At 38.5% G+C, this 10,896-nt stretch overlaps 4 non-coding genes across 4 annotated transcripts; all 4 read right to left on the bottom strand.

The window, feature by feature from the left end:
* Positions 1-130: 130 nt before the first annotated feature.
* trnag-ucc (transfer RNA glycine (anticodon UCC)) lies at positions 131-202 on the bottom strand. Its single transcript has one exon. It is a non-coding gene; the product is annotated as a tRNA-Gly (tRNA).
* A 288-nt stretch (positions 203-490) lies between these two features.
* trnar-ucu (transfer RNA arginine (anticodon UCU)) lies at positions 491-582 on the bottom strand. Its single transcript is given in 2 exon segments — positions 491-526; positions 546-582. It is a non-coding gene; the product is annotated as a tRNA-Arg (tRNA).
* Positions 583-1,079: 497 nt separating this feature from the next.
* On the bottom strand, positions 1,080-1,170 carry trnar-ucu (transfer RNA arginine (anticodon UCU)). Its single transcript is given in 2 exon segments — positions 1,080-1,115; positions 1,134-1,170. It is a non-coding gene; the product is annotated as a tRNA-Arg (tRNA).
* A 671-nt stretch (positions 1,171-1,841) lies between these two features.
* On the bottom strand, positions 1,842-1,927 carry trnar-ucu (transfer RNA arginine (anticodon UCU)). The gene is given in 2 exon segments: positions 1,842-1,877; positions 1,891-1,927. It is a non-coding gene; the product is annotated as a tRNA-Arg (tRNA).
* Between the last annotated feature and the right edge of the window lie 8,969 nt (positions 1,928-10,896).

The raw sequence follows: 10,896 nt of genomic DNA, 5'->3' as shown, positions 1-10,896 counted from the left end.
GAACTGTTACACAACACTGTGGGCTCTGTAATTTAAATTTACAATGCAGTTTGAGGAACACTATTAGTTATGTAACAATGCCGTGAGAGTGCTCCAAAAAAAACGGCGCCTCGCACAAGAAACAGAACAATGCATTGGCTGGGAATCGAACCCAGGTCAACTGCTTGGAAGGCAGCTATGCTAACCACTATACCACCAATGCTGCATTGTAGCATTTTGGAGTTTAATAGTTGAAGTGACCCAGAAGTTAAAGCTTTGCTGCGTGTTAGCGTTCCAGAGACCAGTGTGTTCGAACAAATGTACATTTTTGTCAAAATGCTAAATTGACTTGGGGGGGATTTGAAGGCACAAAAATAATCATAGGTAGTGACGCTAACCACTATACAGTACCACCAGTGCTACAAGCTAACATGTAGCTCATTAAGAGTTGAAGTATATTGCAAGTTTAGCTATTGTTGTCACATTTGGTCAGAATGCTTTAAAAGCTAATTGACTCTGGTGGGACTCGAACCCACAACCTTTGAATAACTTGATTGTTAGCTATCTAGAAGTCCAACGCGCTATCCATTGCGCCACAGAGCCACTTGGAATCCCACCATGGTCGTCGTAAACGGAATTCTACTAGTTTTTATAAACTGAAATGAAGCGTGATATGACATTTGGAGAGTAAGTGCTTCTTTCCTATTTTAAAGTTAAAGTACCACTTTTCTGTGGCACCCATTTTTGGATTAAGCATGACTCCGTCATCACGACAAGGCGTTGATCACTTACAAACTGCTCTCCAGCGTTGGTGGTATAGTGGTTAGCATAGCGGCCTTCCAAGTAGTTGACCCGGGTTCAATTCCCGGCAAACGCATTATTTTAAGGCTTCTTGCTAGCACTGCGTTGGCTGGCAATCAAACCTAGGTCAACTGCTTCGAAGGCTATGCTAACCACTAAGAGCACCTTCACAATTGAACTTAACCAGAAGTCATGTGTTCGAGAACAGAATCGTTGTAGAGGTCGATTGAAGATTTCGACCAGTTCGTTTAAACAAATGCTATTCAGGTACATTTGGGAAATTATGTACCAGGCTAATTTGACTCTGGTGGGACTTGAACCCACAACCTTTGAATCTCTTCACTCTAACAACCTAGAAGTCCAACGCGCTATCCATTGCGCCACACAGCCATGACTGAAAGCCTTACGGTTTCATTTCCAACCACAATAATTTGAAACTCACAATCCAACACGATCTATTGTATCAAAAGTCGTCTGAAGCCTCAGTTTATGACAATAGTTATATAACACGCTAAACTTTGTCTTGCATTGCACTTCTTCCAAGTAAGGTTATGATTTGGTCCTACAGACAAAATTTTAAATTGACAATCAGAATCCTTATAGTTACAATATGTACGAAACACAAAAGGATCAAGGTTACACAACAGCAATCACACAAATTCCACGGGAAAATGCCATTAAGCCATCAGGAAACCGACAACCACTTGCAACTTGAACGAACCGTGATCCTCCAGTTTCTGCTACCCCAAAAAAACGATATAGACATCTATGCTAAACAGTTAGCATAGTTAGTTAGCAGTTAGTTGCAGCAGTGAATTAACAAAGTCAACTGAAAGGATTATGAAAGAATGTACCTGAGTAACTGTGACGAGAAAGAAGAAAAAAGTGAAAAGAAATCCACTGATTAAGGTACATTGCAATTGACATTACATTATGCAAATTGGTATGCAAATTTTTCACTTTGTCAACAGCTGCACAAACTGAAGCTTCAAATCTATCCTAATTATGATCGCATAATTATAGCTGTCTCACTCTTGAGTTCTGTCGAAAGGTTTATAAGGTGACTCTGGTGGGACTCGAACCCACAACCTTTGAATTACTACAACTGTCAAGAAGTCCAATGCGCTATCCATTGCGCCACAGAGCCCTGCATGTGTCGACCTGAATTCAAAATACATTCCTTAAAATATTTCATAAAAATGTTTGGTGGCACTGCAGCACTTTTACATCATGGGAACTCATATTTGATCATAAAAAAAAGGTAAAAAAAATTAAATTGAGTCCATTAAGCCCCAATGGACTTGAGTTTTTTGAGGGATAGAAATTAACTTTTTACGGTGAATGTCTCATCCCCAGAGTCAAAGCTGTGAAACAGTTAACTCATTCAACGCCAGCCCAGTTAAATTTGGATTTTTTTAACGTCTATAGCCGTCACTGGCACTGAATGAGTTGAAGTTGTATTCGAAGCTTTCGCTGCAGAGGTTCCGCTGCCACCAAGACTTCAAGCTATGCACAATCAGATGGTTAATGGCTTACAAAAGACATTTTGTCCTGATATTTATATGGGCATCAAATACCAATAGACCAAGAATGTTGAATGATAGAAAGATAGTGTGTGCCTTCTGGCAGACGATACACCATAATGTTGTGTGTGTTAGTGGTGGTGTGTGTGTGTGTGTGTGTGTGGGGGGGGGGGGGGGGGGGGTAAGTGGCCTAATCAGTACAGTCAGCTCAGATCCACTTTCCAACAATGTTTCAGTAACAAGACATTTCTGTCCCTCACTGTCTTCTCCTGAAACAACGGCCCACTAACTGCTCAAGTTGCTCAACCTTGTCACTTTCACTTGCGTGGACTGCGTACGAACCTTTTCTCAGCCAAAGTTCAATGTTTCTAACCTTATCCGCAAAAGCCCCAAAATGGTGCCTTATAAAACATTTGGTAGCCATTTTATGACAGGATAATGGGCTAAGCCGGTGTTTGGGGGTTCATGCTTTGGCAGTCATTGGCCAGTCAAATTTGTCGGCAGCTACTTCGGTACCTCGTTCCGCCCTCCACCTCCATTTTTAAATTTTTCAAAATGTACAAAACCTCCAAATTTATTGGAACAGTAAGCTTAATTCCTTTATTTTGCTTAGCACCGAAACGTTTGGGTTTTCAACAGACTAGCCAAGTCTACGGAGTTAAACCCTATAGAGCAACTAAATATTAAAGAACCTGTCATTCAGTGTTCATGATTTTTGGGGATGTGAGTAAAACTGTGTCTTGTGATGCGCTCCAATGCGTGTAATCTTTTTTTTTCACATCAGCAGTATCGGGCACATTTGTGATATGCAGTTGATATGCTAGCTAAATGTATCTTCCCTTCGGATGGTCTGCGGAATGCCCAAGTGAATGTCAATCCAAAGTATTTTCTCATAGAGGCTTCCTCATATTGTCCCTTTCACTACCACTGATTGTCTCTAAAATGTCTTCCCACCAACTACTCTACGCTTATCCACAAACCAGAAAATGGTGGCTAAATGTCCCGTAAAACATTTAGTAGCCATTTTATGACAAGATAATGGGCTCAACCAGCATTTGTGGTTCATGCTTTGGCAGTCATTAATCGTTAGTTGTCAACGTTTAGTAAAACTATATCTCTAGCTTAACTGTAGCCTACCTTCTTCCAAGTTTTAACACGTCATCCCCCGGCCAAATGGGCTACATTCCCACCATCACTGGTTTGTCTGCAAAGCTTGATACAGAAACTACTGAAGCCCAAAACAAAATTCCACTAAATCATTTATTTACATTGGATTCAGCAAAGTTGAGTGATTTAGCAGTTCTCTACCGCCATTATCGTCAAAGAATGTTACGGAATTGTATTTTCTTTTTTTTTTCATCAAGAAATTCGCAACACAAGTCAGCTGTAACCTCTTTCTACTGTAATTCTCCACAAGATTATTGAATTCCTTCGCCCGCCCCCTTGAACCCATGTCTTTACGTAACTTCGGAGAACTGTATCGGGGATGACGGTGCCTTGACTCTGCGATTGAGCGCTTCGTAATCAGTTTGGACGATTAAGAGTTGCTGAGGGATTCCTGCAGCTCCCCTTCAGATAATTGCCAGCATGATGACTGGACCGCTGCTTGCTGGGTGGGATTACGGGGGGACATTAACTATGCTAGTCAGCTCTGTTGGGTGGGAAGGGATCCGACACGTAGACTGTGCTCCACTTTGTGCATTGTCTTTGGGATTAACTGTTGCCCAAGCCCTTGTAATGCGATGCAATATGTCTGGGGCCGTGATTAAAAGACACCTACACTGGGGCTTACCCTGTGAATTTCTTATTCTTGACGTAAATCAGCTTCTTTTTTATTTATTTTATTTTTAAAGGAAAGAAAGTCAATTTTGTAACACGCTCAAGACGAATGAACCTGCTATAATGTGTTGTCGGGATATAAAGCAGTGCTAAAGAGACTGACGAAAGAGAAGCATGACAACAAAATTGCTAACAGACCAACTAAGCAACGCTACCATAGCATTTAAAGTAATCATTTAGCATTTAATGATAAAGTCATATAGGGGATAAAAACAGATCACATGGTGACACAACTGTAGCTAATGGGCAATTTACTCGTTTACCTGATTAAAATATTGTTGGACCATGAATCTAGCTAGCAACTCCTCAGTTTAGCTAACTAGGTGTGTAAAGTATCTTTCCAAAGATGGTTGGTAGTTATTAGTAGCACTCAAACACATCACATTTACTGTCTTTCCATCTGAGGAAAAACCCCAGCAAGCTTGTCTGAAATGCTACAATGGCGCAGCTAGCAGGATTATGTTGTAATAAGCTTATACAAACACCCCCCACAGTGCAGTCTCATTATGGGGAGAACCAATCAAGTCCTCTGCGCCTCTTTCAACACCCCCCCCCCCTATTATTATTATTAGTAGTAGTAGGAAAAACATATGTGAAACCTTTCAAATCATTTTGTGGCGAGGTAAAAGTTAAGCTAATAGCTCTCCAAAGTGATTTAGCTGGTCAGTGCTAACAACATGATCTTAACTTACATTTCCAGATTTTGTGATCGCTTTGACGTCACAAAACAATTTATGACTACATGTCAAATTGTTATATATTATATTTATGACTAGAAGTTAAGTAAACTTTAGCCATCCGACGCTAAATAGAAATGACAGCAAGCAAGCTAACATAAGAAGAAGGAAATGTTATTGCTATCATGATTTCGCCAGAATCTTTGACTTTTAAGCAGAACAATGCTATCAGAATATCTGCCGTCACTATCGCGTTATCAAGCTTGTCCCCCCCCCCCCCCCCCCTTGTTGTTAGCACGTGACCTGATGTGTGTGCATTGTAAACATTTATTGTGGAAGAACGGGTCATTTGAGAATAAAGGGCAGCGCTTTCTATTTATAAATGTGTTGCCTGGCATAAAGATGTCTCTTACTGAGGAAACTGATAGCAAATTCCATAGTTACGCTGTTGACTGTTATCAGCGGTGACTTGAAGGAGTTTTCAAAACAACTTAGCTACCAGCTTTTATTGCTCCATTCATGTCAAATGCTTTACTTTTATATCACTCTTCAAAGCCTAACTCAGCAGAGGCTTGTGTCATTTCCACTCCTGAAGTTCTTTTAGATGACGTTATCACTTCATTATCTGCAGTCAGACATATGGTTGAAACTATTGAGGTCGGAGTTAATACATAACTTGACTTATGTCACAATCGGGCTTTGTCGTTTTGAAGGTTGTGGTGGACATTAACTACACACTCTGCGCTTCTTGATAAGGAAAGTTTGCAAAGCTCAAGTTGTCCAGACTGTAACACTGATTGGTTTCGGTGTTATGAGCCAAATTCGTATCCGGGGACATGAAAAATAGACTGATTGATGGCAAATTGCTGCAGCGTAAGCTTTCGTTTCCAACGAACGTTCTTGGAAATGTAAAGTGTGACAATGTAGCGGGACATCATGTCATTTTGTAAACTTCCATTGAAAGGGCTCTGATGCAGCGTTTGGGGACGAGAATCACGAGTCAGACTCGAGTTGTAAATATTAGAACTTGATTTGCTTGGCTAAAACTTCTGAAAGACAGATTCAACTCTTACTACAAATTTTTGCAAGAATTTCCTGTTTTAATGAGAATAAAGTAGCATATTTTCCAATTTCAAGCCCCTAGGTTTGAGGTGAAAAAAGTTTTGTCTTGTTTTTCAAGATCAAAAGGCCTGTATTATTATATTTTTTTTTTTGGAAAACCGCTGCAAAAGTGTGCAACGGTTTTCCTGAAAAAAAAGGACCATATTTTTTTGAGAATGTTTCAAAGATGTTTTTGTTTTTTTCGAAAAAATTATATATTGTCAATATTAAAGTTTTTTTTTTTGTTGAATAATTTTAGATAAAAAGTCATATGTTTTTCAGAAACAAACTTTCAAGAAAAAAAACATGTTTTTGAGAAAATAGTATTTTAGCAAGATTAAACTAATTTTACCAGATTAAAGTTGTTTTGTATTTTTGTGAGAGTAAAATTGTACTCTTTCTTTTCTTGCATATTTTCTAGATTAAAGCCCTTATTTTTACAAGAATAGGGTTTTGAGGGGGGCAAATTGTAGAATATCAGGATAATAAGTGGTTTATAAAAAAAAAAGTAAATTATGCTACATATATTTTCAAGTCTTAAAGTCTTAAAGTCTTAATTTTCACAGGAATGTAAAAATCAATCTCTTGGACACTATTGTGATATGCCTGTGTTAAATTAAGCGTGTCTTATTTCTAATACAATATTATATAATAATTCCTGTTTTCCTCAGCTGGTTTGAAGTACTGTTTATGTGTCATTTGCCTCTGCTGAAATCCAATCTTCTCAATCTGGGTCATATTTGCTTTGCATGACTTTAACCTTACTTCTCCCTCCACTCTTTCTTTCTTTTTCTTTATCAGTTTGTTTTGTTCCATCGTTCTGCGTGATTGCAGGCAGCCCGCGGTGCTTTCATCTCTCATACGGTGCAGATAAGCCTGACAAAGGAGGCTTGGAGGAGGAGTGCCACATACGCACCTCCAAGTACTCCATGTTGTTCCCTCTGTGGACACCACAGATAGTGCGAGGAACTCCTTGATCAAGCGGCATTGTCAACATTTATTCCGAGAGTATGCAGATACTGGCGGAATCAACGGAAAGGTTTGGAGGTCGTCAATAAAGATGATTAGTTACGCATACGCAGACACGTGCACCAATAGGTTAAAGTACTCCCAGCAGTGTTTGCACACACAACAATTTAATATAATATGAACCTAATTAGTCTGATACAACACATACAACTCTTAACAGAATATTCCATTCATCTTGACTCAAATTAAGTTTTGATTAGAACAAACTGATTTGTTTCATAACTGTTTGTAAGCTACCTACTGGAATGGACCTTTAAATAATGTTTGTAAAGAGGCGCCAAAGTTCTTCTGGGTGGCAAAAAGTGACTACTTGAAGTAAAATCGATGACAAAGTTGTGTTTGTATATAAAGCTTACTAGAAAAGTAGTCGGAACACAGCCTCATTCCCATTTTTAAGAGGGTGTGCACACTTATGCAACCACATACAATCATTGTAGCTACCCTATTTATTGAATCACTCTGCTCTCTTGGTAAAATAATACATATAAGTGTTTACTAGTGGGTCAATCAGAGGGCTTTTTGAGTTTTTGCCACTTAGGAGTACATGTATATACTTCATACATATATACGTTTAAAAAAGGTATATTATGTTGTTGTTTTTTTGCTCCTTGCTGTCGGATAAATGGACATTCTGTGTGATATAATGGGAGTTACATACACTATGCACTGTAACACTTTAATAGGATTATGAATGGAGACTTCCATATAAGGCTATAATCTAAAGGAAGGTCAAACATTGCCGATCATGTAAACAGTGGCACATGGTTTTCCCTTATATCATTAGATTAATTGAAAAGGGTTTCTTTTTTAATTCATTAATTATAGGAAAAATAATTATCCAAAGTGGTTTGGAATTATGGCTAAATGAACCATCCAAAATTATTATATATTTTTTGCTATGTATTTATTTATTTATTTATTTATCTATTTATTTCTTTATTCATTTATTTATTTTTACCAATAGTCAGGTTTCCATCCAATTGTTTTGAATTGTTTAAGCAAATTTCTGAAAACGTGCAAAAAAGCCCGTTTCCATCTGTTCTTCTTTTGCGAATATTGAGAGGGGACTCCGCCGCTGTAGGTGGCGGTATACACCATAGAGATGTGATCCACCAGTAATTTAAAAGAAAAAGACCAGGAAGTGACTGCGCCGTGCGATGACATCATGTGAGTTTTCTTTTGTAATTATTGATAAACCGTAGCGTTTCTTTGCTGTTTTCCATCTATAATATTAATATTCGCTTCTTTAATTAATTCCAAAAAGATTTCTGTTTCGTCCCCCCCCCCAAACATACCTTACTTTATCGTCCGACATTGCTTTGGGACTACAAACATAAGTCCTATGTCTTTCCATAGCCAAAATTTGCATTTTCCTTTTTTTTGATATGCTTCAAAATCCACCCCCTCTAAGTTTTTTTTTTTTTTTTCAATTTTGGGCCCTTTTTCAAATTTCTAGCGTTTCCATTCAGTTTTATTTTCATTTCTTGAAAATTCCAATAAAAATGGGTGAATGGAAACGCAACTAGTGTTGCACTTCAAAAAATCTTGTTTCCTGATTCAACCTGATTATTTGGACTTTTTTAGTATTCGACTATTCGTACTTCATTAATCCCAATAGCGCAGATTTTGATTTAATTTTTTAAATATTTTTTTAAATGATTTGCTCCTAAATTGCCCGTTTTCACGTCTTTGACCTTTTACTCTCATTGACGCATTCAAGACCCCAGCTGATAAATGTTAATGAGCGGTCACGGTCTGAAGTGTTCCATTCCATCACGGCTTGTTTGATTCCGACTGTTTGCTCTGACTAAGTGGATCAGCGTGAGTTGTTGGCTGCCGACCAGAACACATGTTGAGTGGATTCACGGTGATGGGAAACAGAGACGCTCGTGTCCAGACTTTCTCCGTGTGTCTATCAAGAGTGCACTGACACACACGCGACATCTGGATCAGTACCACAGACTGTGTGTGTGTGTGTGCTTATGTAAGCCCGACATGGTCGGTCTCCTTCCCTTGCGTCACGCCACGCAAGTTCTTTATCGCTAAAGTGAGATAACACCTGCTGAAGTGCTTCACAAAACAACATCTTGGATCTTTTTAGTTCTCTCTTTAACTCTTTATTCCATGAATGTATGCAAACAGACGTCTTTAAGACTCACGTCGACATTTTTCACGTTTAATTTAAATTAACACACTAATCTATTTGTGTAGGTTATGATACAGCAGGCAATTATAACCGTAAGGACATTTTTTACAGGTATAGAGAAAAAAATTCATAATGAAAAGAATGATTGACAAGAAGTACTGATGCAAAAGTGGATCCCAGCATATTTAACAACATTTACATATTCACAGATATGTTTTTAAAATTTGATTTGGAATATTTTTTGAATATTTTATTCATTTATTTATTAATTTGATGGGAGGTGGGATGGGTGGGGGTGGGGGGCATCTTTTATTTCCCCCGCAGCTGTTTTATATATACAGCATATAAAACGTTGTTTTTGACTGTTCTAGTTCATTCGCTATAGAACGTTTTGTAACTTGTGCTTCTTCACTCTTGCAAGTTGGCAGTGTCCTCTTCTCCCCTTTTGTGTGGCGCACACCCACGCCAAACTCCCTTTCTTCTCTTCGCTATCCCCTGCTGCCCTTTCTCCCCCGACTGAATATGTGCATTCACTTTCTCAGCGCGAGCCCACAAAAACAATGACTTATTCTTCAGGCCCTGAGCCAGAAGACTGACATCTTCTTGTCTTTCTGCTCCAACATCTATTTCTGCTTGATTTCTAGTGTCCGTCCAATTCAAAATGGATGTCAATCATTAAAGCAGCATATGCTGTGTCTGTGTGTATACATTAAGCCCCGACTTTATTTACATGTTACTTATTTACTTACTTGTCCACTGTATTCGACGTAGCTCGACCTAAAAGCTACTAGCTAGCTACTGTAGCTACTAGCTAGCAAAAGTACTGCATGGAGTACCCGTTGTGCTGTGGTTTCAAATGTGCCATACTGATAATGTATATGCATCCATTCATTTTTCTATAGTACTTGTTTTCATTAGGGTCACGTTGATCGATAGAATTCACTAATTTGCTTACATGCGGATAATAATAGCATCCAAGCTAAACAAAGTGCTATAGTGGAGTAGCCTCTATATGTCAAACCTAAAAATTAAACCTTTATTTAAACCAGTGTTCTTCTGAAATATACATTTCCTCTGTCATTTCTGCATTTAACTTAATTTAAAAAAAATTGAGTTAGCCCACTCTAGTTCGGATCGAGAGGCTCAATGAAAATATACTGAACGTAACATGTATGTTTTAAGAATGTGAGAGGAAGCCGGAGCCTGAAATGAGATTTTAACCCATGACCTCTTGACTCTAAGGCAGCCATGTTAGCCAATAAGACACCATGTTGCCTGATGCCATACATGATTGCCATTTACTGTTGGCCACCTGGTTTGAGGATCAAAATAATGCAAAAATATTGTACATGCTAATAAGTAAATACAGAACACTCTCATGCCTTTCTTGTTTTTCAAATGAATGCAATGCTATTCTGATGTTGCGCCATCGAGCCAAGCCAAGTCAAGTCAAGTGGCATATTAGTACTGCAGTGAGTTGAGGAGCTTCATTTAGACAAAAGTCCTGCCATTTTGTGACATCTACAGGCAATTACTGTACATAATAAATCTTTTTAACTTGCAGTTTTCACTGGGGTTGACTGTATTTTGACGACGTTGAACTCGCATTGATTGGCAAATAGACACGGCTCAGATTTGTATCTACATTTGGAAGAGGCCTGATTCCGATCTGTTTTTTTTCTTCTCTTTACTTTGCCATGCCGCATATCTCAAATTATAATTGCGTCACTTACGGTGTAAATCTATCCTGAAATGGAATTGGCCCCTTCAATAGAAATGCACAATTCCTAATTGCTTCTCT

Source organism: Leptonotus elevatus, chromosome 7 (genome assembly GCF_054856555.1).
Source record: "Leptonotus elevatus isolate MCC_2025b chromosome 7, RoL_Lele_1.0, whole genome shotgun sequence".
NCBI lineage: Eukaryota > Metazoa > Chordata > Actinopteri > Syngnathiformes > Syngnathidae > Leptonotus > Leptonotus elevatus.
Note: the sequence above shows the minus strand (reverse complement) of the source record. Positions and strands in the feature narration are given on the sequence as shown.